The sequence below is a fragment of the Centroberyx gerrardi genome, chromosome 15, assembly GCF_048128805.1.
Source record: "Centroberyx gerrardi isolate f3 chromosome 15, fCenGer3.hap1.cur.20231027, whole genome shotgun sequence".
NCBI lineage: Eukaryota > Metazoa > Chordata > Actinopteri > Beryciformes > Berycidae > Centroberyx > Centroberyx gerrardi.
This window is the reverse complement of record NC_136011.1, coordinates 4,467,051-4,489,104: the sequence shown is the minus strand read 5'-3', so window position 1 is coordinate 4,489,104 and position 22,054 is coordinate 4,467,051. Positions and strand designations below refer to the sequence as shown.

The 22,054-nt window shown below is 44.4% G+C and overlaps 1 protein-coding gene across 1 annotated transcript in view; it reads right to left on the bottom strand.

The window, feature by feature from the left end:
• Positions 1 to 4,045: 4,045 nt before the first annotated feature.
• Positions 4,046 to 22,054, bottom strand: part of sdhaf4 (succinate dehydrogenase complex assembly factor 4) — a 369,114-nt gene continuing 351,105 nt past the window's right edge. The window contains exon 4 of the mRNA XM_071912633.2: positions 4,046 to 4,057. The gene's annotated coding sequence lies outside the window, so the exon portion shown is untranslated. The remainder of the gene's footprint in view (positions 4,058 to 22,054) is intronic.

The following is a 22,054-nucleotide window of genomic DNA, read 5'->3' as shown; positions in this document are numbered from 1 at the left end:
TGAAAGTAATCCGCTTGCTTCCACTACGAAGCATCATAGAGGCAATGCCGTAAGTTGATGTATTTGACATTAGACATGTTAAAGTTCATATACTAGTAATGATTTCGTTAAAAATGACGTTTGATAAGTTATTTAAAAATGGTTTTATTTACAATTGTGTGCAAGCTAACAGCAATACCAGTAGCCATGGTAACTGCTACCTACAGTGCAAGACAGCAATGTATATTCATATTTACAGCTATGTACAATGTAATGTTTAGTTAAGAACACAGACACTGAATATTTTTGTATTGTTTTTATTTACAGTTTTCACCAGCATGTTAATGAGGAAGTGTGACAGTAAATGGTCAATCTTACTACGACTCTGTCTTCATTGGCTACGGTTTAACTTGGTGTTTAGTCAGAGTTTCGACACACTGCACGAGAACACTACAGTGAAAAGGCACCATTTTGATGTTTTGAAGTGGTCGAGATGGCAACAAGCAGCAAGTCATCTGTACCCAGTGCTAGGAGCAGCAAGACATCGGCATCAACGGGAAGTGTTGCCCGTGCCCGGGCTAAAGCAGAAGCTGTCAAGGTGAGAGCGTCATATGCTGGCCAAGAGGCTAAACTAAAATTGGAAAAGGCTGCCAGAGAAGCAGAAAGGATCACAAGAGATGCTCAAAATCAGTTGGAAACAGTAAGATTAGACACAGAGTTGGAAGTGCTAACACTACATCGAGAAGCTGATGCGGCCGTGGTGGAGGCACAAGTGCTGGAAAACGCTGAAGCAATGCATGCTGTAGTTGAAAAAGGAAAATCGGAATCAGAAAGGGTTAAAATGGAACGCACCAGTGAATATGTCCAATCTCAAATCAACCTTCAGAATCGTTCTCCCTCCCCATTCTTATCGGTCTTACCTGTCGCTTCCCCATTCCACGCAGAATCACATGACAGCTTCGTAACATGGCGTCCACCTGTGAAAGACATTTCACAATTACAACCTATCAACAACAAGCCGAAGTCTGAAAGAGCTGACAATATGCACTTACCTGCACCAAACTTACCTGATCCGACAAGAGTTGAGACAAAGTCTGAAGTCAGAAGAACAAGCCCCACCATAAACGTACATGCTCAGTCATGTGCACCCCGACATATTCCTCCAGCTAGCACACCACCTCTGACGGAGCCTTTGGCACAGTATTTGGCACGACGAGACCTTGTCAATTCAGGACTGTACCAATTTGATGATAAGCCTGAGAATTACCGTGCATGGTACTCCTCATTCACCAATGCAGCTGGCGAAGTTCACCTCACAGCAACCCAAGAATTGGACCTCATGACTAAATGGCTGGGAAAGGAATCTGGCGAACAGGTGAAACGCATACGCTCAGTGCATGTCAGCAACCCCAATCTGGCTTTACACAAAGCATGGGAGAGACTACGTGAGTGCTATGCTGCCCCCGAAATTATTGAAAAGTCACTGTTTCAGCGGTTGGACAGTTTTCCTAAGATTTCAGCCAAGGACCACTCCAAATTACGTGAACTCGGGGATTTGCTTATGGAGATCCAAGGTGCTAAAGAAGACGGATATCTCACTGGCCTGTCGTATCTGGACACTTCCCGTGGAATTGGACCAATCGTAGAGAAGCTTCCATATGGGCTTCAGGAGAAGTGGGTGTCTTCTGGGTCATGGTACAAAGAAGAGAATCACGGTCGCTTCCCTCCCTTTGAGTATTTTTGCAACTTCGTGTGCTATGAGGCGAAGAAGCGAAACGACCCTAGCTTCATTCATCAAGGCAGCACCACAACACCCACAAAACCAGACAAATCCATTGTGAAGAACAACAAACCCATCTCAGTGCACAAAACGGATGTTTCAACAACCAATGACGACCCTAACAAGAACTGCCCATTACATAACAAACCCCATCCTCTCAAAAAATGCAGAACATTCAGAAACAAACTCCTTGACGACAGAAAGGCCTTCCTCAAGGAGAAAGGAATATGTTTCAAATGCTGTTCTTCGATCTCCCACCTCGCCAAAGACTGCAAGTCCTCCGTGAAGTGCTCTGAATGCGACAGCACCAATCATGATGCGGCCATGCATCCTGGCCCATCACCTCAAACCGTCAAGGCTCCTTCATCGTCACAAGAGAACGGCGGTGAGGGAGAAGATCATTCTAACACGGCTGTTGTTAGAACAAGCTGCACAGAAGTTTGCGGTCCAGGTCAGTGGAGCCGGTCATGCTCAAAGATCTGCCTCGTAAAGATATACCCCAAGGGTTCTAAGGACATGGCCATCAAAGCCTATGTAATTCTGGACGACCAGAGCAATCGCTCATTAGCCAGATCAGAGTTCTTCGAGCTGTTCAGTGTGGAGAGCAAACCATTCTCATACCATCTCAGAACTTGCTCTGGCATCGTAGAAACATCCGGCAAGAAGGCAGAAGGATTCCAGATCGAGTCACTGGACGGCAAAGTTCTCATCTCTCTCCCACCACTCATTGAGTGTCATGAGATCTTGAACAATCGGTCTGAGATTCCAACACCGAGCGCAGTTCTACACCAGCCTCATCTCCATCACATTGCTAAGCACATCCCAGAACTGGACCCAGAAGCAGAAATACTCCTGCTACTCGGAAGAGACGTCCTTAGGGCACACAAGGTCAGGCAGCAGGTCAACGGACCACATAACGCCCCCTTTGCCCATCGTCTGGATCTGGGCTGGGTAGTAATAGGAGAGGTGTGCCTGGGTAATGTACATAAGCCGACAGCCCTGTTCAAGCTTCATGCATGTCAAGGAGATGCAGCAAAGCTTTAACTGGCCTGGCAAAGCACCTGAGAGGATGCTGGGACAGACAGTGTTCAACCGAACTGAGCATGACAACAAACCTGCTCCATCAGTGGAAGACACCGTCTTCTTAAAGATAATGGACACAAACGTCTACAGAGACGACACTAACAGTTGGGTCGCCCCACTGCCGTTTAGAGAACCACGCCAGCCTTTGCCGAATAACAAAGGGCAGGTAGTCAACCGGTTCGCATCCCTACAACGAACCCTGAAAAGAAAACCTGAGATGCAGGAACAGTATGTGGCATTCATGGAGAAGATCTTCGCTAACGGACATGCCGAAGTAGCGCCGCCACTGCGAGAAGGTGAGGAATGCTGGTATCTTCCAACGTTTGGGGTCTACCACCCACAAAAACCCAATCAAATCAGGGTGGTCTTTGATTCCAGCACCAAGTACTCCGGCGTCTCCCTCAATGACGTGCTCCTCACAGGTCCCGACCTAAATAACTCCCTCCTTGGTGTCCTGCTACGCTTCCGGAAAGAGAAGGTTGCAATGCTGGCGGATATCCAGCAGATGTTCCATTGTTTCTTGGTGCGTGAAGACCGCCGCAACTTCCTCCGTTTTTTATGGCACAAGGACAATGACATCAACAACGAAGTTGTTGAGTACCGGATGAAGGTCCACGTCTTTGGCAACGGGCCATCTCCTGCTGTGGCCATCTACGGGCTGCGAAGAGCCATCAGAGAAGGTGCACAGGAGTATGGTGCCGATACTGTCAAGTTCGTGGAAAGGCACTTCTATGTTGATGATGGCTTGGTATCCATACCGTCTGAAGCCGAGGCAATCGACCTGCTCCAACGAACGCAGACCTCACTCGCTGAATCAAACCTCCGCTTACACAAGTTCGTGTCGAACTGTCAGGCAGTCATGGAGGCCTTCCCGCCTGAAGATTGCGCCCCAGTAATCATGGACCTAGATCTGAGTGGAGAAACCGCACCCACACAACGGAGCTTAGGTCTGCTCTGGGAGATCACGTCCGACACATTTACCTACTCCGCATCAACCACGAACAAACCATTCACCCGCCGTGGAGTCCTCTCCACTGTCAACAGTGTTTTTGATCCCCTGGGTCTGCTGGCACCCGTCACGATCCAGGGAAGAGCCCTCCTCAGGGAACATACCTTCGAACTGTCTGATTGGGACACACCCCTCCCGGAAGACAAACTAAGTAGATGGGAAGCCTGGAGAGATTCGCTCCAAGACCTAAAACAGCTTCATGTTCCGCGTACATACACAATGACCTCACTCACTAAAGCAGTGCACACAGAATTGTGTGTGTTCTCAGATGCATCAGTCAAGGTCATCGGTGCTGTGGCGTACCTGAAAGCAGTTCAAGGAGATGGGCAAGCCGAAGTAGGATTCGTTATGGGCAAGGCAAAGCTAGCACCCCTGTCCGAGCCTACAATCCCAAGGCTTGAGCTGTGCGCCGCCGTCTTAGCAGTAGAGATGGCAGATCTCATCCAGGATGAGGTAGACCTAAAGTTGGATGCCACGAAGTTCTACACGGACAGCAAAGTAGTGCTCGGCTATATTTGTAACGAGTCAAAACGATTCTATACATATGTCCACAATAGAGTTCAACGTATCCGTCAGTCCTCAAAGCCTGAACAATGGCACTATGTACGTACAGAAGAAAACCCTGCAGACCATGCGTCGAGATCCTTACCTGCATCCCGCCTGGCGCAGACCTCTTGGTTCACTGGACCCTCCTTCCTGCGTCAGCAACCTGCAGAGAAAACACAAACAAGTGAGACATTCGAGCTAATTGAACCTGAAAAAGACTCAGAAATCCGACCACAGGTACAAACCTGTGCTACCTACCTGGAACCAATACTTACCTCTGACCGCTTCCAACGCTTCTCCACCTTCGCCTCCCTAGTAAGAGGAGTAGCATTCCTCGTCCACATGGCAAGATCCTACAAACATTCAAACCAAAACAGCAAATGCAAAGGCTGGCATAGATGTAACTTATCTCGTACTCCGGATGAAATGGCCCAAGCAAGGAATGTTATCCTTAAAGCAACACAAAAGGCAGCTTTTACAAAAGAACTGTCAGCCCTCCGAGTCAACAAAGTAATATCCAAAAACAGCCCAACCTTGGAGGACGACTTCATTTGCGTTGGAGGCCGACTAAAGCACTCTCACCTTCCAACTGCAGAAAAGAGCCCATTAATTCTGCCCAAAGATAGCCACATCTCCCTACTGCTTACACGACATCACCATGAGCAGGTGAAACACCAAGGTCGTCACCTGACGGAAGGAGCGATCAGGACAGCAGGACTGTGGATCTTGGGAGGCAAGACGCTAATCAATTCAGTACTCCACAAATGCATAACCTGCCGCAAGCTGCGTGGGAAGCTGGAAGAACAACGCATGGCGGACCTGCCACCTGAACGCCTCAAAACCTGCCCTCCTTTTACGTATGTGGGGCTCGATGTATTTGGGCCCTGGTCTGTCACAACCAGACGTACCAGAGGAGGGCAGGCGGAGAGCAAGCGGTGGGCCATCATGTTCAGCTGTATGAGTTCGAGAGCTGTGCATATCGAAGTCATCGAGTCTATGGACACGTCCAGCTGCATAAACGCTCTCAGGCGCTTCTTCACACTCAGAGGCCCTGCGAAACAGCTCCGATCCAATTGCGGCACCAACTTTATAGGAGCGTGTAAGGAGCTTGGGATGGACAAAACGGTGCAGAGATACCTCAGTGAGCAGGGATGCAGCTGGGAATTCAACCCGCCACACGCCTCTCATATGGGAGGCTCTTGGGAGCGCATGATTGGCGTTGCCAGAAGAATCCTTGATTCAATGTTTCTACAGCAAAACACTCGCCTAACCCACGAAGTGCTTTGCACACTAATGGCAGAGGTCACAGCCATCATAAATGCACGACCACTCCTACCTGTATCTGCGGACCCGGAAAAACCCTTCATACTGTCACCATCAATGCTCCTTACACAGAAGTCAGGAGTTCCACCTCCACCTGGAGACTTCTCGGACAAGGACCTGTACACAAAGCAATGGAGACAAGTTCAGGCTCTTGCAAACCAGTTCTGGACCCGCTGGAGCCGTGAATACTTACCTTCCTTGCAACACAGACAGAAGTGGACAGTGCCTCGCAGAAACCTTCAAGTTGGAGATCTAGTTCTGCTCAGGGACAAGCAGACCGCCCGCAACTGCTGGCCCATGGCCAGGATCACTGCCACATTCCCTGGAAAGGATGGACATGTAAGAAAGGTTGAGGTGAAGACAACTGACCAAGGTAATGCAAAAACCTTTCTTAGACCAATTGCAGAAATTGTTCTACTTCTGCCCAAAGACTGATCTAGAGACTAATGTTCTGGACTCGCAAAAGTTCTTAGTGACCTCACATAGGTCAGGCGGGGAGTGTGTTGCCTTTAAGGCATTTGTTTAACTTTCTCAAATTTCTTCTTTAAATAATTTGTCTGTACCTATTTCTAGTTGAAAATGAGAAGTGAATAACTACTTTACTGTTTAACAAACTCATTTGTAAAATTTATTAGTTGTCTGTTCGTGTAATGCCACGATGTCACTTCCTGTTTAGTCACTTCCTATTATTCCTAATATTAGAGGAAATACGGTAACTCACTCCCTGAAAATTCAGGTATTGACTACCGAATTTGAGTCCGAGTAGTGTGTACCAGAACCGGACTGGACAACTGGTTGTTATGTTACATACAGCGCGACACTCGTCACGTTACTAACATTATCACCGTTATTTTGAAAGAGACAGAGGTAAGTGTTGAGACATCAAATTTTCTATCCAGTCTGTTTCCTCAACATTGCGGTTGTTTCTACCAGTTCTGCGGTCTCGGCCCGGCCCAAATGTCGGCGTTAAGTACGTTAAGTACCAAGTCCATGCGGTGGAAAAAGAGAAAATGACGCCGCTGTCAGTGGCGGTTTATTAAGATCTTATGGATAAATTGACGCCTCTGGTTACTGGTGTCAAGTAAACTGAAAATACAGGCAATGGTAGCCTCCATATTGGTCTGAAGTAAACGTTACTATGGTTACAGACATTCTTTACAACCATCGCGAGATCGGAGATACTTCCGTGGCCCACAGAACCTGCGCAGTAGTGTCTTTCTTGGCCCCGCCTGGCCCCTCTCTCCCTGGCCCACATGAATAAGTCTAGTGGCGTTCTCGTACTGACCGTGACGACGGCGCGTTCATGAGCAGCTTTCTAGGTTCTAGGTTCTGATTGACTTTTGCTGCTGCACACTCGGCTCTTCGGGGAAATTGTCCAGGTATGACTCTATCATTTATTCAATCACATAACATTGGCTTTACTGGATGCGACTCAGCAGCATTTTTTAGTCGTCCGTCTCTCGGAACAGAAACGCTCCCATTTTAATCAATGCTGCTGTCTACACCGGCCGCGTACAGGTGCGCGTTCCAGCTCCGACCCATGCGCGTTACTGCGACCTGCAGCATCTTTTTACGCTTCTACGCTATTTTTTGGGGAGAGCGCGCGTAAACGCGCCATGTAAAACCCATTGCATAGGCTTTTTAATCATTTTAATACCAGTATTTTGGTGTATTTTTTCTATTAACACTAGACAGGGCATGGGCTGGCTGTTTCTGAAAGACTAGAAATACTATGGTCTTATTCCTCCATGACTTTTTCCAAATGTTTGGGCTTTAAATGCTCGCGTTTTCAGAATAAAAAAACTAGGATTGTAAATAAATGTTTTGCAAAATACCTCCAGCCTAGCCTACAACAGGCTACAGTACGTTTATAGACAGGTGAAAGTCTCTCCCTCTCCTTCTCCTCCTTTTTGATCAAATCAGCGTCATCAAAACTCCATGTAAAGTAATTTCACACATATCATATGATTACTGGCATAGATCAACAGTATGATGAGGCAAACAGAGCTCCTGCACATGTCTACTAGTCCATGTCTACACAGGACTGCCTGTCTGTGGATAAACTGAAAGCATTCATTGCGCAATATTGCGCTTCTGTATTTCCATGGAATATCCAAACATGAATATCGACAGCTAGTCGTCAGAAACACTTTTTTCAGACAAACCAGCCAAGGAGCCGCTTCAGAGAAATCCAGTGAGTGTTGTCTGGGTCGGAGGAATAGAGGAGAGGAGAGAAAGTGCGTGCGTAAAACGTTCCCAAACGGATTTAATGGACAGAGCTCATTATACATGTATAAATATTTGACATTTAACGAATGTTATCCATACTGGTTATTTCCTAATATTTAATACTATAGGCCTATAACACTGTAAGGTAGGCTATAGGAGCCTGTCATGTTTTTAAATATTAATTGCAGTTATTTTAATAATAATAATAATAAACTTTATTTGTATAGCACCTTTCATACAAGAAATGCAGCTCAAAGTGCTTTACAACAGAGAAATTACATGCACCAAGTGCTTCACATAAAACTTGATAATGATAGTGGGAATAAGATAAAGAGGAGAATAGAATACATAAAATGCATCTTCACATGAAAATAGACATAGAATGAGCATAACATAAGATGGAGAAAAAACCCCACTGAATAACAATAGTAAAAATATGAGGAATGCATAACATAAGATGGAAAATAAAATCCACTGTAAAATAATAATAAAAATAAAGTTAAAAAATACATACAGAGTACATAGGATGCATAAAATCAAGTAAAATACAAGTTTTAAAAGAAGTGCAGCAGTGCATAAGTGCGAAGCAAAGTGAGAACAAAAGGCCGTTTAAGGCCTGTATTGGGAAAGTCATAGCTAGTTAAAGGCTAAAGTGAAGAGATAAGTTTTTAGCTTTCTTTTAAAAATATTTAGCGAGCTGGCTTCCCTGGTATATATAGGTAGTGTGTTCCATAGCTTTGGGGTGTAATTGACAAAGGCTGCATCCCCGATTTTCTTTCGGCTGTTGCTGGGAACCTCCAATAAACCAGCAGCAGATGATCGCAGTGTTCTTGAAGGCAGGTAGTGAACAAGGGAGTTAGCAATGTAGCTTGGTCCTAGCCCATTAAGGGCTTTGTATATAAGGAGGAGGACCTTAAAATCAATTCTAAATGTTACAGGAAGCCAGTGTAGAGCAGCTAAAACTGGACTAATGTGCTCTCTCCTCTTGGTTCTGGTTAATAGCCAAGCTGCAGAGTTTTGAATGAGCTGAAGTCTCTCAGTGTTTTTTTTCGGGAGACCGGTAAAAAGTGCGTTACAGTAATCGAGTCGGCTTGAAATAAAGGCATGAATCCGTTTTTCAGCATCTTTTTGATTTATAAATGGTCGTACTTTAGCTATGTTTCTAAGGTGGAAAAATGATGTTTTCGTCACCTTGTTAATGTGGGACTTGAAGTTTAGATCTGAATCTAGGATAACACCAAGACTTGTAACCTCAGATTTAATCCAGGGAGTCAATGTTCCCAGATTATTAAACAGCATTTCTCTTTTTGTTTTAGGGCCGACTAGTAGGATTTCAGTTTTGTCCTCGTTTAACTTTAAAACATTTTTGCTCATCCATTTATTTATTGCCAAAAGACAGGTAGTAATGGAGTTTATAGCTGCAGCATCATTTGGTTCAGCAGAGATGTACAGTTGCGTGTCATCCACATAACTATGGAAACATACATCGTGCTCTCTAGTGATGTCACCAAGTGGCAGCATGTATAGTGAGAATAATAATGGACCAAGGCAGCTCCCTTGTGCAACCCCAATACAGATGTCATGTTTCTCAGACACATGATCTCCAAGACTGACGTAAAACTTTCTCCCTTTGATGTATGTTTTGAACCAGTTTAACACACAGTCAGAAAGACCAACCAACTTTTCAAGACGATTGATTAAGATATCATGGTCAATCGTATCAAACGCTGCACTTAGGTCCAAGAGGACAAGAATTGAGACCTTATTTTCATCAGTTTAGTCTGAGGTCGCTGATTATTTTAGTAAGAGCAGTTTCAGTGCTGTGGTATGTTGTAAAGCCTGATTGAGATTCCTCCAGGATATTATTTTCTTTAAGAAAGGAGTTTATTTGCACTGAAACTACCTTTTCAAGTATCTTACTAATGAATGGAAGGTTGGATATCGGCCTATAGCTTGCCAGTGCATTACCATCTAGGTTGGGTTTCTATAGTAAGGGTTTTACAACAGCTGTTTTGAATGCATCTGGGAAGATGCCTGTTTGAAGGGATGTATTTATAATCTTCAGGACATGACTTGAAACACTATCGAACACCCGCTTAAAAAATGCTGTAGGTACTGGGTCAATACATGAGGTGGAGGAGTTACACTCGGTGACAGTCTTGCAAAGCTCAGTTAATGTAATACAAGTGAATTTTCCCATGGTTACATCTTTTTTACAGGGTTTGTCTGTGTTTACATCAGCAGCAATGCTGGCTCTAATTGAAGTTATTTTGTTATTGAAGAACAATGCAAGTTCTTCACAATTTGATGCAGAGGACTGCGGACGGGTGGGGGCAGTGTTGAGTAGCTGGTCAATAGTGGAGAATAATATTCTAGAGTTTCCAGCATTCCCTGTAATAATCCTAGAAAAGTAATCCTTTTTTGCTAGACGTATTGCTTTGTTATAGACAGTCATGGCTTCTTTGTATATATTACAGTGAACTGTGAGCCTGGTTTTCCTCCATTTTCTTTCAGCTGCTCGACAGATTCTCTTAATCTCATTAACACTGTTATTGTTTAACCATGGGGAGATTCTGTCAGTCGACCTCTTCTTAACCTTTAGTGGAGCAACAGTATTTAAAGCAGATGACAAGGTATTGTTGAAATTTTCAACAATGTAATTTAAAGAGCAGTCAATGCTGTATGACTCAAATGATTTCATAACATTAGAGAACTTTGCTTCAGCCTTGCTATCTAGGAATCTCTTTTGAACCAAAAAATCCCTTTTAGTCTTTGTTAAGATTAGGCTGGCATCAAAAAACACACAGTGATGGTCAGAAATAGGTAATTCTAATACTGAAACATTGTCAATGTTTAACCCTGTCGTTATTACCAAGTCTAGAATGTTACCATGCTGATGAGTGGTTTCATTTACATGTTGGGTAAGTTCAAAGCTGTCCAGTAAATTTACAAGCTCCATAGCTTTGGAGTCATTCTTTTTGTTGATATGAATCAACTCCATTCAGGATTAATCTATCATATCTAGTGATACCAAGTGAGATCAGCTCTGAGAATTCCTGCAGAAACAGTGATGAATATCTTGGTGGCCGATACAATGTAATGATGAGCACTGATAATTCTGCTTTGAGCTCAAGAGCAAGATATTCAAATGATGTAAATTCACCCAGGTCAATGTCATTACACACAAACTGTGTAGAAATCCCTTGGATCCCTGATTGGAACAGAGACATCCTCTGAATGCCTTGGGTGATGTGGAGCAGAGGGTCAGGTGAGGGGGGAGAGATATAGGCTGTCTGCCTGTGTGTGCTGTCCTTGTCCTTCGCGCTTATCCGTGCATTCTTGTTTTGGTATGGCATCCCAAGAGCGTGACGTAGGTTGGCTCCGAGTAGTCTGGAACCAGTGATGCTTGGATGAATCCCATCAGGCTTAAAGCGATCTTTACAGTTCCAAAAGATATTGAAATTGTCAATAAACTTTATCCCATGGGTGAGGCACGCCGATGTCAGCCATGTATTCAGGGCAAGGAGTCTGCTAAAAGATTCGATTCCTTTCCCCAAGGTTGGAACGGGGCCTGAAATGAATACATGTTGCGACTGACAGTCACTCAGCTTCTCCAGTAGCAGGCACATTTTAATTGTGGCTAGACCTCCTGCCTCCATAGACATACATGCATTAGGAGACGCTGCCCCGTACCAACACGCTGACACACAAGATTCAACCGCGAGGTAATGGAGCGAACAAAATGTAGTCTGGTTACAATTGTGAATGTGTTTTATTCTATTGAGTGGTAGAAGTAAAGAAAAATGTCTGACACATCCTTTGTTTTAAGTTAACCTTTGCGAAGTAGCTACTTACTGGAGGTCAGCCACCACTGACACACTTCCAGAGATTGCTCCACAGACACACGTACCGAGGGCTAATGTGTGTGTGGGGGTTCGGGGAGGCAGGTAGGCAGTGGACCAAACCACTGTGAGGCATATGAGGGGGGGGGGGGGGGGGGGCACAATCTTTCGAAACTTAAAAACGCATTGTTTTGTGTCTATAATTAGCACAAGTGCTTTCAATGCATATTATTATATTATTTAAAATTATATAGTTATGTTTACAATGATATATTGAGGGGGACAACTCTCTGTTTTTCCCAGGAAGGGGGGGTCCGGACCCCCCTGTCCCCCCCGTAATTTCCGCCCATGTGTCAGAGATCAGAAGCCGAATAGCTTCAGGATATGTGCTGTTCTTGAGGCTGGACGTCCTACTGGGCAAGCACTGGAGTCTTTTCCCTGAGTGGAGGAGTTTAAAAAGACAACTGGCTGGGTGAGTGGAGTCAACGATCACTTTCGCTGCCCTTCGCTTGATGCGAGCGGGAGGTCGCAGCCGACAATCTGCTGTTTGTACGACTTTCTAACTGCTTCTTTATTTGTCCTGAACTATTCTTCAAAATGAGATGCTTTAGTGTGCAGTGTGCACTGCTGTGCAAGTCTTACACAAAACTGCAGTCAGTTTCATTTTCATCGCCGTTCATTGTAACGTTAGCAGGTTGTTTTTTTTCAACTCTCGTCCCAAATTCGTCCCAAAATTAATTTACTTCCTCCCCGATCCTATTTTTATCGGCCCCGGGACGACGGGAGGTCCTTAAGCTCGAGCCGTAGTGGTTAAGAAGTATTGAGGTTTTGACAGTTTACCCTCTAGTCTGCCCGGGCGACATACAGCATTTACATGATAGTAAATGTGAGAAGAAGCCCAACAGAGCCTCTACCAGCTGGACAGACAGAGCAGCAGCAGGCTGCAGCCCCGCTCTAGTTTACTAACGGTCACTCATTCGAAAGTTCTTTTCGAACTTAGAATCCCTTTGATCTCTGACTTGCTAGCATTAAATGTGGCTAACTAAAACCTTTTCACCATGTTATCTCTATGGACTCAGAATCATTCAATTTCCATTCAAATTTAATAAAGTCCTCAGCCATGAGAGTAGAAAAAGGCACTCTGACTGAAAACGACTCAACGTAATTGTACCAAACTTGGTTCATGGTGAGCCAGTGGGCATACGAGTCCACCTGTGAAATGGCATTGAAATTGGTTTTGAAACGGCGGAGATATCGCTGTCTGAAAATCACTGTTTTACATTGAGAGGCTGACCAACACTACCGTGTTGAAATAATAAAAAAGTAGTTGGTTGAAGTTGTTGTGGTGCACCCCAACCACTCAACATAAATCCTAAAGCCCCACTGGCATGAGGAGATTGCTGTTATTCATTTGGATTTACTTAGGCCTATGCGTCTTGGGTCCAAACATAGACAATGTAAAACTTTGGAAGAAATCTTGACAGCGTACTGTGCAAAAAAAACTAGATTTTTAAAGGTGCTATGTGTAGCATTTTAATAACAAATCAATAAATCACTACCACATTCATTTTGAGACATTAGTATAATTACTGTAAACAAAAGAGACTGAGAATCACTGAGAAGATTGTCAGTCTCTACACTGCATTTTACATTGTGTGCCACCAAGTTAGATTTGGCGGGAAATCCACTGGATTGCTTTATGGCACAAATGGCTGTTTTATTATCTCTTGAGTCTGAACACAGTGTAGAATGTCTGCCTAATAACATTTGAACATGTTAAAATAAATTACAATGCTCCTTTTCTTAAAATGATATAATTTGGAAAACAAATAAGATGGTTAGATGGTTACCCTAAGATGTTTCAACATATTGCTGGTGTTTCCACCTTAAGGCTGCATTCACACAGCGTTTTTTCCCCAACTGCCAGCGCCCTTTTCTCATTAAAAGTAATGGGAAGCGCCACAAAAGGCGGCATTTTATTCGTCAGAGCGGAGCGCTTTCAAAAGTTGAGAAATGTTCAACTTTTCAGAAAAGCGCCGGGTGACGTGAAACGCTTTTTCCCAGCCGACCAATCGCGATGACAGAGACGCTGGCCGTTTCCCAGCAACAACAAATATGGAGAACGTGAAAGTGGCGGTGGAGAAATGGGACGTTGTAATAAGTGAATTTCCGTTACTGCAACAGCGATCATAAAGGCAGTATGGATTATACTGGACATGTATTGGAAATATCTGGTAAGCCTTTGCTTGTTGCACAACACTGTTCTGTCTGTTAGAAGAGCTAACCAGCTGGTTAGTGAGCTAGCAGCTGCTCAGCTAACGTCAGGTGATGTTGCTGTGATCCGCTTCTTATTTCTCCTCACAAAAAGCGCTCCAGGCAGCGCTTTTTCCACATCAAAAAACGCGATGTGTGAACACAGAAATTATAATTTTACAGACGTTACAAGTAGCACTCTTTCTTGTTGCAACGCATGAGTTTTTGCAATGCGCATGCGCAACTGTCAGAAAAACATGCCGGCATCGATAAAAGGAATTGATAAGCTCGGAGGCATACGATTCCGATGGATCAGACAATTTGGAACCGGTTCTCAACTGGAACCGGTTCTCGATTCCCATCCCTACTGACCATCAGTTGCTCTCTCCCTCCTCACTTAATGCACATCTTTTCTTCTGGTTTGATGTAGTTTGTGTTGTCTAGTTATTTTCCCTTAGTTTTAGTTAATAAATTATTGTTATAACTTTTACTTTGGCGTATGTCTCCCCTCATTGTTACTTCCTTGAGCCGGGTTGTAACATATGGGGGCTCATCCGGGATCCATATGGTTATAACATATGGGGGCTCGTCCTAAGTTTTTGTACTCTTCGTTTTGCACTCAGTTTGTTTTGTTTAACTTTGTCAGTCCATTTGCTGAGAGCAGTTGTCTCGGGAGCACGTCCCTGGTCTCGAGAGGGTTGTCGGCTTGCCGATCGCTTTTCTCGCACCAGTGGGTTTTAGTGCATAAATACCCACCACAGATAGTCGCGTGAAGACTAGGGTTGTATTTAGCTAGTTACTGGTTAGGTAGCTAGTGGGGAAGCTCCGTTTGGGTAGGCTGCCCGAACTATGTCTGCTGGGTGTACTGTAGCCATGTTTTGGTCCTTTTGGGGTTTTTTTTGTAATTAGGCTTCTTCTTGTGGCTGTGTTTTGTGGTTGATTGTGACAAGTGTTGAGGATTGGGCAATTTTGGCTTGGGTAAGCATGAGCTATGATGGCTTTAGATAATGCTAGTGTTAATGGCTTACAGTTGGTAAGTGCTTTCCTGAAGGCTTGTAAGTTACCTGCTCTTGTTATAACAGTTTGGTCTTTGTTTGTGCCAGTGTCATCTTTGTAATGTGCTGGTGTGGCCAGCACTGCGCTTTGTTTGGGTTACCTTGGGTTGCACTAGGGATGTGCAGCTTTTTGGATAGCGTTTTGGGTGCTGCTATGGCACTGTGGTTTTGGTGTTTGTGTTGCCACAGTGTCAGTAGGACACCCTCCCACTCTCCTGGCTCTTGCAGGAGCCTGGTGGGTGGGGTCGTCAAGGCTGATTGAGTGTACCTGGGCCCGGTGTACTCCTTGGGCTTAAAAAGCCATCTAGCCATCACCGTCTAGTTATTTTAACTTAGTTTTAGTTAATAAATTATTGTTATAACTTTTACTTTGGCGTATGTCTCCCCTCCTTTGTTACTTCCTTGAGCCGGGTTGTAACAACATGTAAGAGAAAACCTTTAATCCTCTTTGCAACAAGAAGCAACCACATTACTCCAATCCTAACCTCCCTTCACTGGCTCCCAATTCAAGCCAGATCTGACTTTAAGGTGCTTCTGTTATCTTATAAATCATTACATGGGCTTGCACCATCATATCTATCCGACCTCATCATCCCTTATATTCCTCCTCGTGCCCTCCGATCGCAGGATGCTGGCTACCTTATTGTCCCTAGAATCAAGAAAAAATCAGCAGGCAGTAGAGCGTTCTCCTACCGAGCTCCCTATCTCTGGAACCAGCTACCTCTTACAGTCAGGGAAGCTAATTCTGTCAATCTTCAAATCTAGACTCAAAACCTATTTATTCCCGCAATCATACAACCTACCTTAGCATCGTTGGCTTGGGCTCGACACAGTCTATTCTCTTACCCTAGCCTAGACAGTATTTATATAGAAATTTGCCATTGCGAACATAGCATAGGGCTGCCTCCTGGTTACACTGTGTCTAATCACTTTCTATCTGCTGTCTGTACAAGTGTGTCTGGGTTTTGTGCTGCTTCTGCACAGCTCTTCTCACAGAAACTTGAGTCACTCTCACCTGATGCACCCAAGTTTATTCTTGGGGATTTTAATAACTGCTCTGTTAAAAAGTGCCTGCGCACTTACTATCAGTATGTTGACTGCCCCACCAGGAAAAATAAGACCTTAGACATGTGTTATGGAACTGTCAAAGATGCCTACACAGCATCCCTGCTCCCACCACTAGGGGCGTCTGACCACAGTGTGGTCTATCTCCGCCCTGTCTATCAGAGGCTACTAGAGAGGGAGAAGCCTCAAAAAGGGCTGTCAAAGTGTGGAACAATGATAGCATAATGGCTCTGCAGGGATGTTTCGACTGTACATTATGGGAGGTCTTTAATAGCCCTGATATTATGATCAGGTTATAGCAGTGTCTGATTATATCAATTTCTGTGTAGACTCTGTGATACCTACTAAGACCGTTAAAGTTTATCCTAATGATAAGCCATGGGTGTCTAACAAATTAAAGAAACTTATAATTCAGAAGAAAAAAGCTTACAGAAACCAGGATGAAACAGCTAGAAGGGACACACAGAGACGAATAAAAAGACAAATACAGCTGGACAAGTACAGCTACAAACAAAAGTTAGAGGCCTCTCTGGCTTCCGGCAATCCCAGAGAGGCATGGCAGGGAATTAAAACCATGACCAGTGTTCCACACAAGGGCAGGGTAAAACCTACCCTTGTCTTGAATGATAGTGAGGGACTGGAGATGGCAAACCGGCTCAACACCTTCTTTTGTCGCTTTGAGAGTGGCAACCGTGCTGAGGCTGCCACTGTGATGCCCCCCCTTCCCCCCCTTACACCCAACTTTACTATCAAGGAATCAGAAGTCCTTCACCTTTTTAGAGGCTGTAACCCACGAAAAAGCCCAGGCCCTGACAATATTTGTGGAAGTGTTTTAAAGCACTGTGCTGAACAGCTAGCACCAGTGTTTACTGACATTTTTAGGTCTTCTTTTAATCTTCACAAAGTCCCTACCCTATGGAAAACATCTATAATTGTACCCGTGCCAAAAATTCCCAGACCCATAGGGCCCAATGACCTCCGACCAATAGCACTGACATCACTGGTCATGAAGTGCTTTGAGTGTCTAGTGAAGAGGTACATTGTATCACAAACACAGCACCTCACGGACCCCTTGCAATTTGCATATCAAGCCTCTAGAGGGGTGGAGGATGCAATCCTGACTCTATTGCACTTATTGCACACTCACCTTGAGAAACCAAAGACTCATGCTAAGATTTTATTTGTGGACTTTTCGTCCGCTTTTAACACTATTCAACCCAGTATTTTAGCAGATATATTAGCCACAGAATTTTCACTTGAAGCTGGCTTGATTTCATGGATTGTTGATTTTCTTAGCTGTAGAATCCAGCAGGTCAGAGTAGGTACGTCACTCTCTGACAAAATGACCACCTGCACAGGTTCCCCCCAGGGATGTGTTTTATCATCTCTGTTGTTTATTTTATACACCAACTCTTGCACTAGCACTTTCCCTAACAGGCACTTTATTAAGTACACAGATGATACTGCCTTGGTGAGCCTCCTATATGATGGGGAGGAGGAGCATGGGCCAGTTCTTGACTACTTCCTAAATTGGTGTGAGAAGTCAAACCTTCTCCTAAACACCTCTAAAACAAAGGAAATGTCCATTGATTTTAGAAGGCTGCAATCCTCTAACCCTACTTTTATAAATGGGGAGCCAATACAATCTGTTACAGATTACAAGTACCTTGGTATTGTGCTCCACCATAAGCTTAAATGGGACCTGTGGACTGACCTCATAAGTACTAAGACACAACAAAGAATGTACTTTCTAAAGAAATTGCTATCTTTTAATGTCCACAACAAAATGCTCCAATTGTTTTACTGTGCTTTTATTGAAAGTGTTTTAACCTTCTGCATCATCTGCTGGTTTGGCAATGCTACTGAGGCACAGAAAAAGACTGTCAGAAAAACTGTAACAATGGCCAGTAAACTGTTAGGGATTACGTTACCAAGTATGGAATGCATCTACAGAGATAGAATGTTGAAGAAGGCAAACAACATTGTGGGTGACCAGAGGCACCCCCTTGCCTCCTCATTTGAATTGTTGCCATCTGGGCGACGATATTGCCTCCCTCTATTCACTAAAAATAGATCCAAGTTTTCATTTGTTCCACAAGCCATTACATTTTTAAACAGGTAATTCACCAGCACCGTATCCCCCATGCATTTTGGCCACTCCTTCCTGGTCACAAAAGATGTCCAGCTGGTCTGGCCTGTCCCCCTCCTCCTGGTATGTGTATGGGTATATGTACGAGTATGTCTATTATGTCTACGAGTAGTCTACTGATGACTTTGTATGTCTATTTGTGACTATTATGATATGGGTATGTTCAAGTATGTCTACTGGTGACTTTGTGATGTTGTGATGAAATGCCTTGTGATTTTGCTGCAAACCAATTTCCCCACGGGGACAAATAAAAGTATCTATCTAAAAAGTATCTATCTGTGTGTGTGTGTGTGTGTGCGGCTGGTTTTCTCCACCCTTTCTCAGATTCCTGTGCAGTCTTCTAGCTGTCAGCAGATGGGTACTGCCCCCGCTCTGATGGTCTTCGGTGCTGGCCTTAGTCCCATCCCTGACGCTGCTCCCACCTGGATCTCTCTCTCTCCGTGTGAGCGTTGTCTTTGTGTGCACCTGTCTCTCCCCCCTCTCCCAGACTCTGGTGCAGTGCAATGGTCGCGAGTGCATGCCTTAGTCCCATCCCTGCTGCTGCTCCCACCCGACGTGCTCTGACTCCGTGTGTTCTGTGTGCAGCTGTCTTCTCTCCCCTTCCCCAGACTCCGGTCCAGTGCTCCACCTGCCAGTGGACAGGTGTTGCTCCGGCCTGGCGGTCGTCGGCGCCGGCCTTGGTCCTGCTCCCACCCAACGCGTCTCCCATATGTTCTGTTGCTGCTGTTTTCTCCCCTTCCTCTCTCCCCTTTTCAGACATTGGGTGCAGTGCAGTGGTCGTCGGTGCCGGCCTCGGTCCCATCCCTGATGCTGCTCCCTCCCATCGTGTCTCTGACCCTGTGTGTTCTGTGTGCAGCTGTTTTCTCCCCTTCCTCTGTACATGTGTGTGTGTCTGGGTGTGTTGTGTGTGTGTGTGTGTGTGTGTACGCGGCTTCCTCTCTCTCCTCTTCTCTGACTCCAGTGCAGTGTTCTACCTGGCAGTGACGGGTGCTGCCCTGGCTCTTCGTCGTCAGTGCTGGCCTTGCTCTACCCTTCTGCTGTTCCCACCTGGACGCTGAATTATGACTGCTGCCCTCGCTTCACTGAATTTTTAGCGCTGGCCTCAGCCCCCTCTCATCGCCGCATGCCGCTTCTCCTTCTTTTTGTCTCTCTCTGTTTTCTCCTGTCATCATTGTTGCCCATGACTCTGTCAATGTTTTGCCCAGCACCTATTGCACGCTAAGCCGTCCCGGGGGGGGATCCCTATTTGCCTCAGCCCGCCCAAGGTTCTTCCAAGTTTTCCTATTAAGGTTTTTCCTGGGAGTTTTTCCTTATGTGCATTTAGGGTCTAAGGCTGGGGTGCCGGGTAGGTTAGGCTGTAGAATAGGTAGATTGTTTGTCTTGCTAAATCTGCTCCTGCCTACCTTGTGTTTTTCGCTATGTTTGTCCTACATAATTTTGTTCACCACTGATTGTGTTTAGCTAGACCTAGCTAGACACATTCTCTGTAAAGTCCTCTGAGACATGCATGTGATAAAGGGCTATATAAATAAACTTGACTTGACTTAACAGTAGCTGTGTCCCATTTCCGGGGCTGCCTCCTTCGAAGCCCGCGTTTCGAGGCCGAATACGTCATACTGGGTCATGAAGGCTGTCCCATTCCAAAGGCTCCTGCAAATGCGGCCGAGAAATGCAGCCTTCTTTTGGCCGATTTTGGAGGACAGAACCAGTGTATCCTTTGCGGCCCACGGTATCCCAAAATCCATTGCGCGCCGGTCACTTGTTCATATTTTTTCTGTGAAAATGACATCTGGCCCGGCAGGATCGTCCTCGGAGGAATTCACTTTTAAATGTGAGTATTGGTTTCACTTTCTAACAATTTTAGTTTAAAACTCGCTGCTAAATCTTTAGCTAAGTGTGTAATATTAAAGTAAGTAGTATGTTTTCACAGGCGCCTTAAGTTTCCGTTAGTTAACGTTACATGACTAGCTTACTAACGTTACCAGCCCAGCTAACCATCCAGCTACGTTAGGTAACGTAGCTAACCTAAGTTACTCTTGTTCGCTGTCAGAGGTCCAGTCTCCGTGCTTGTTATCGGCTGGTCCTCTTACAATGTCGAAAATGTCACCTGCTTTGTTTTTTTTACTTGTTTTCTCTCTGTGTGCTATAGGGTCATCCTGGAGAAAATGGGTCTGCAAGGGAAGGTGACTCCCTTGCAGGCCAAGAAGAAGTGGGACAACCTTAAAAAGAAATATAAAGTATGTAGCCTAGACTGATTCTAAGAAATGGTCAGTTGATGATGCTTAGAAAGTATGTAAGTATGTCAGTAGGTCTGTGTGTTATAATAGGTGGAGGTGCAGGTACAACCTCAAATCTACTTTAGGAATAGACTAGTAGATTTGTCATGCCTGTGTGACATTAGACAAGTATGATGCATTCCCGCTTCCAAACAGAAAGGCTGTGATTTGGGGTCCTGGGTACTGCCAATAAGGTGTATTTGCTTGTGAAGGTATTTAGCCTAGTTTTAGTCTATTCATTTAGTTCAACCCCAAAAATCATCAGTCTTTCAGTAGAGAATGTATCACAACCTCAGTTCATAAGGTAAGTCCAAAAAAGAGAATGACATGGGATTATAACGAGCTGTACAATTAATCGGAACACATACCAACTGGAAAACTTATTTTGCCAAAATTTGTAGTGCCTAAAAAAATAAAAATGGTTGTTAAACTAAAACACCACTTTCTCATTTTGCAGATTGTATAGTAACTTGAAAGCAATAATAATTGTTACAATCATGGAAGTTAATAAAGACATTATTGTAAATGTGCCTTGAAGTTGTGACATTGTTTGTTTTTGACTGTCATGTTATTAAGATTATCCTCTATTTTAGGATTGCAAGTATCCAGGGTCAGGAGAGGGAGTCAGCGGTGGAAAACCCACTGCTGCTACTTGGCCCTGGTTTGTCCCCATGGATGAGGTGCTGGGACAGAGGCACTCCATTTCCCTCCCTGTTCTCATTGCCTCTATCCAAGAGGACAAACCAGGGCCAAGTGCAGCAGTGGAGGAGCAGGAGGAGGAAGGAGAGGCAGGGACATCTGAGGCAGGAGCATCTGAGCCAGGGCCACCAAAGCGAGCTAGGAGGGCAGACGACGAGTTGCTGGAGCTCATTAGGGAAGATATGAACTTCCAGAGGGAGGCGGAGGAAAAGCGTGCAGAGGAGAGTAGGGCGAGAGCAGATCGCTTGTTTTCCATTTTGGAAAAATTAATTGAAAAAAAATGAACAAAAAAACAAAAAGTATGAATTCTGTTGTTAAATAAATATTTTATTTAAAATAAATTGTTTATTTTATTTACACAGCACAACATGCAATTGATGCAAATTGGAATATCAAAAGGCACAGTGAACATAAAACTAAGGCCATATGTATAGATTGGTAAATAGGAATAATGAACGTTGAACTAAGGCCATATGTATAGATTGGCAAATAGGAACAACGAACATTGAACTAAGGCCATATGTATAGATTGGTAAATAGGAATAATGAACACTGAACTAAGGCCATATGTATAGATTGGTAAATAGGAATAATGAACGTTGAACTAAGGCCATATGTATAGATTGGTAAATAGGAATAATGAACACTGAACTAAGGCCATATGTATAGATTGGTAAATAGGAATAATGAACACTGAACTAAGGCCATATGTATAGATTGGTAAATAGGAACAGTGAACTAATAAAAATGTGTAATAAAAACACTG